Genomic DNA, 5,852 nt, shown 5'->3' on the forward strand with positions numbered 1-5,852 from the left:
TCTCTGGTCTTGTTCATCCTACATGACTAACTTTGTACCCTTTGACCAACATGTTGTCCATCCCCTCTCTTTCTGCGTAGATTCTACATATAAGTGAGAACAGGAAGTATTAATAGTTCTACATCTGGCTTATTTCACTTAGTATAATGTTCTCCAGGTTTATCTATATTGTTGCAAATGGCAGGATTTCTTTCCTTTTTATGACTGAATAATATTTCCATTTTAGTATGTATGTGTGTATATATATGTGTGTGTATGTGTCTGTATGTACCTATGGATATAGACCATAATTTTATTATATCTCCACTGATTGTCACTAATCTTGTGACCATGAAAGACAAGCATGAAGGAAAAGGAAGAGAATTCCAGAGATGCTAACTGCTGATGTCATTATAACTCCAGCTGCCATCTAAATCCAAAATCTTATGTAAGAAAAATACATCAGTATTTGAGCTGCTATAAAACAGGTTTTCTGTTGTTTGTAAAGAAAGACATTCCTAAACAAAATCACTCCTATGGATGTGAAGAAAAGAGATGGTATTTCTCGTAGAATACTAAGTAACTGAGAGGAAGCCCTGTGACTCCAGGCAGAAAATCTGTCCACTTGCGTGGGAAGATTGATTGGCAAAAGTTCTCTCATCCATCACCTACACTTCAGAACACCCTTCATGCTTTAACCAAGAGAGACAAAAAACTTGGATGTACCTGCCTCCTGGGAGATTCCAGTCTGTTTTGAGACATGTTCCCCTTAAGTCTTCCATAAACTAAAGACAGTCAGCAAGGGCCAAATGAGTCATGATGTCACCTGAGTGACCCCATGTGCTGAGGGACTGGGGTCAGGAGCTCAGAGTTCCCTCTGACTAAGATCACACCAGAGACATCCATAGTTTGAATTTCAGGTTAAACACTTGCCATATTTTCCAGAAATCGGGCCTTAGAAACACTGACTTTGGCTAGATTCACAGATGCATAGCTGCCAAGACTAACAGGCTGGTAGACGGTCTTTTTGTTGTCCTCGTAACTCCCAAGGAGATACCTGCTTTTTCCAGTAATTCGCTGTTCTTGCTCTCTGTCTCGACCTTTCTTTCTCAGCCACAATTTGAGAATCCCACAGATGGCTTTGGGGAAAACAACTGCTTGTTCTCAAACATGCTGTTGGGCGACACATGTCTGCTCCCTCCTGTCCTCTAGTATACCTCTTGGCCTGCCTTGGCCCAGTCTGTAGGAGACCATGACGCTGCAGGCTTGCTCTGCAAGTCCCCGTACCTTCCTGCAGTCCGGCTGGCAGTCTGGACTTCTGGTGTTTACATTCTTCTAAGTAGCTTGGCAAATATAAGGCTTTGCTTCTCTTTTCTGAAGCTTGGCTTTTAATTTTTGAGCTGAAGGGAGCATTCAGTGTTGTGCCCACAAACCCACAGACCTCAGGGAGCTCTTCTACCCCTTCTTCCCATGCCTACCTGTAATCACCAAGGTGTGGTTCAGGGTGAAAAATAAACTGCTGTGGGGAGGTGAGGCAGGACAAATTGAGTGCCCACAAAACATGAGTTGGCACTGACAGCTGGAAGAGAAGCCTTGGGGGGCCCTGAAAATGCTGGCTCTATGATCCAAAATAAGGATAGCAACAGTTTGAGTTCCAGGGTGTGGTTTTGGTAGATTAGAGGCAGTTGAGCATACCTGGGACTGTCAAGTGAATCTAAATATTGTCAAAACTGGAAATAGCCACTGGTCTAAAAGACAAGGGACGTGTGACACCTGGTATGTGTTAAAACATGGTCTTATCCTTGGGATTCCACAGGTCCTGAAATAAGTGGAAAGTGCCCCTGAGAAAGACTTATATCTGCTTCTGCCCTAAATTTGTTTTATGTATATTTAGGTTTTTGTCTCTTCATTGGGATAAATGTATATGTTCTTCTAAGGGTTATTTTGAAAGCTCATGTGGATTGATGTCTTTGAAAGAACCTTATAAGTTTATCTCTCCCCTTTTTCCTCTCGCTTTCCCCTTCCTTGTTATCTTTCTTCCTTCCCCAGAATCTCCACTCAGGAGCCAAAACCAAATAACAAATGTCAGTGTCAGTCACAAAATTAGCTATTGGAGCAGTGAGGGGCAGACAAACTTAAAATTGTTAGACTGAGAAACCTTTCTGGCTTCCTTTGCCTTTGCAGACTGTTAGGGACCCATTTCTGCTTTTAGTATTCCCAGGGCAGACTTAGACTCTTTGAAGACTAGAGTCGAGAGAGATGAGAATAAAGACAACTAGACATCACAAAATAGGCTTAAGATCTTGAAAGCTGATACTATAATTAGAACTTGATCTCAGGGACTAAGAAGATAAGGGCACATGCTTATCATTATTCAGTTCCCCTCCACGTCCAGATAATAGAGATTGCAATCCCCTGTCCCTGGAAGTCAGGCATCACATAGTGGAGACTAGAAGTGGCCAATGGAATATGAGCAGGAGTGTCATGTATCACTTACAGCCTCTGGGACTCTCCTGCTGTCTCTCTTACCACCATGCCATTCACGGGGGTCATCTGTTCATCTGTTTTGGATCATGCAGCCAGGATTGCAGAATCTGCATGGTACAGTCACTATAAGAGAGACAGTTGTCCTGGGAGCAGAGGATTCTTATGTGTAAGAAGTCAAGCTTTGTGCTACAGGGTGGTGTGGCATGGCTGTACAAAGGCCTACACAGAAGTGTAGGGCACATGAGAGACTTCGGTCTTCTCTTGATGGCTTGCCTTATACTCTGCCCACTGCTAAGCAGCCAAACCACTGCAAAAGGGCCCATTTCTTCTTTTTCTTCTATTCCAAACCAAGAATAGCAGTTAATGTGGAGGGTTCCAGCTGTTGGAACTGAAGGGAGAAATGGCCGTTCCTCTTCTTTGGAATTAGACCTGTCACATAAGTGGTTTGACTGTGGTAATCTCCACAGATGCCAGCGTGTGTTCTCAGGTACTCCACCTCTCCTCATGCACTCATTCCGTGGCCTCCATGGGAGCCATGGACTCCTACAGAGCCAGAGGCATTGTGACATTTCAAGATCCTGGCTTTCACTTTGGAAATAAACAGATCCTGAATACACCACCCATACACCCAGCTGTTTATAGAGCTGATGTGGCCACAAGTGAAGTGAGTGTTCAATGCGATTACCTGGCAAGGGATGATGAATGTGGTTGGTCTTTTTATTTCCTCCCAGAATATGAAAAATAGTACATCTCAAATGACTTAAAAAGGGATGGTGTGTCTGAAAGGTAGTTGAAGTTATTGCTGTGGGTTTGCTTACCATTTTGCCTTCGTTCTGCATTTTCCTTAGTTATAGTCTCTCCCTGAGGCTTTTAGAATTTGTATCATCTCAATTTGGACAACATTTTGGCTTTTATTTTGTCAGTATAATCATAGTTTAATATAATTTTCCATGGTATTCACTTATAATAAAACTTGCTACTTCTATTTTAAAACATATAAAACTTAATAATTGCATTTGTCAACTTATTAAATGATGTTCACATTTAAAAATATTCCAAATCTAAAAATGGAGCTTTTAAAATATAATACCAAAACATACCTTCCCAGGAAATTTCTAGAACTTTTACCGTTGTTTGGTCTTTATTATGTAACATGTTAATGATAAGGAAAGTATTGGAATATGCTAATATATCTGAGTCATTGACTATTAAGAAGTATTGATTCTTGTTAGTTAACATATATACAGAACCTATTCAAATTATTTTCACTTATGCTTTCTTGTTAATCTTAGAAATAGGAAAATTTCATCAGGCTTATTTTTTTTGAACTTCATTTACTAAGTTTTAAAGATTTTTTTTGTCCCCTTCTACTTACTAAATTGCATTTCTTTATATCTGGTATACAAAATCCTAGTTCCCATTTTTGACTTAGAAAATCAATTGATTTTCTAACTGAAAAATCAAAGGAGAGGGACCATTCTGAACTCAGGTTAATTATACTTTCTATTAAGTTTGATTACCCAATATTAAATGTGGTGTTGATAATGTCCACTGTGGTAAGGTTTGTATAATTCTTGTTTGTGTTGACTTGTGAACATAAATGCACATCTCTGTGTACAGTCCTTGTTTATTCGTTTCATCTTTGGAAATTCAATCCTGATTCTTTAGGGTAAATTCCAGATGAAAATTATAATGCTGATACTAAATCAAAACACAGATTTTGGGCAAACTCTACCCTTGGCTGTGCTCAAACAGCCTTTGTGGCTTTGATAGAAAGCCTTGCCAGCACATGTGTGGACAAGATTTGGTCTGAGTTGGCTGTATCTGAGTGGTCACTGTGCATAGAGCTAGAAATTACTTAGTCCATTTATGGATTCTCAAATTATAGACTACAGGCATCTTTTTACCTGGGACTGCCAGTTGAGACTAAGAAAATCTGGAGGTTCTGAAATCTGTGAAGTGAAATGCTCAACCCTTTAGGCTTATGAGATTCAAAGTGTAACAAGTATATTCAACCGCTACCAATTTCACAGTTTGTCAAGATTAGTACTCGCCTAAAGTTTCTCAAAGAAGGATTTTCTTGTTTGTCTCAACATGAAGGCTTGATCTTGAAACTGTGAGGAGGTAGTTGAGATTGTAGGAGGAGTGGAAAATTAGGTTCTCATAAATGCTGCCATTCCTATCCTTTCCTATTAAGTCTCCTTGTACGCATGGCTATCCATGAAATTGTTTCTTCTGCTAGTTTATTTTTTAATGTGAAAATATTGAAATGCTTGTTGAAGAACTAGTTAACATTTAGTTGCCAATGAATCTTTGAATGTTTAAATAATAGTTTTTAGGAAAGCTCTTAACTAAGGGCAGTTCTACATCACAATTTCATGGGTTCAAAAAGACTTCATTGATTCATTGGGCATTACTAGTGGACTGGATTAACATAATTAGAGTAAGTGTATTAGTTAAGGTTGCTGTTATGTTTGGTATAAACATCTCTAAAATTTTAGAGGTTTTAAACATGTGCTCACATGACATATCCATTGCAGGTTGATTTGTGCAGGGAATGGGGCAGGGGAAGATTTATGTTGTGTTTTGCCAGGAGGCTGGGATTTCCCCCCCCCCAAATTATATTAATTTGCCAGTTGTTTACATAGCTGTATAATTCTGTGAGTACAATTTCACATCTCTCCATGTGCACATGCTTCACTCATTCTCCACCAAAACTCCACTGCCAGTGCCCTCTCATCTTCCCCTACCTATCCCCTTCTTCATGCTCCCTATATTCTCTGGGAACCACTACATTTTTCAGAGTGTAAGGTGTATTTTTTAAATAATTGTATTTTTTTAAATTGAAGTAACATTGGTTTACAACACTGTATATAATTTGGAGGTATAGGTCCCCCCTGTTCAACTGTATGTTACCATATCACACCAACCGCCAACACATATATGAGAAATTTTTCATTGTGTTTTGCCAATTTGTTTTCTTTGGTTATTTATAGTCCATAAATGAGTGAAACCATATGGTAACTGTCTTTCATGTTCTGAGTTAATTCATTTAGCATAATCACCTCAAATTCCATCCATTTTGTCCAAAAATAATAGCTGAGTAGTATTCCATTGAGTATATATTCAATAATTTCTTTTTCTAGTCACCCGGGATGAATATTTAGGTTGGTTTCCATGATCTGGTTATTGTGAATGATGCTGCTATAAATACAGGAGTGTATAAATCTTTTCATATTAGTGTTTTCATATTATTTGGCTAAATACCTAGCAATGGTACAGCTATGGCATATGGCATTTTCATTTTTAATTTTTTTCAGGAATCTCCATATTGTTTTCCATAGAGGTGGCAGCAAATTGCATTACTACCAATAGTGGATGATCAT

The sequence above is a fragment of the Talpa occidentalis genome, unplaced genomic scaffold (genome assembly GCF_014898055.3).
Source record: "Talpa occidentalis isolate TD23 unplaced genomic scaffold, MPIMG_talOcc4v2.1 talOcc4.4, whole genome shotgun sequence".
Classification (NCBI taxonomy): Eukaryota; Metazoa; Chordata; class Mammalia; order Eulipotyphla; family Talpidae; genus Talpa; species Talpa occidentalis.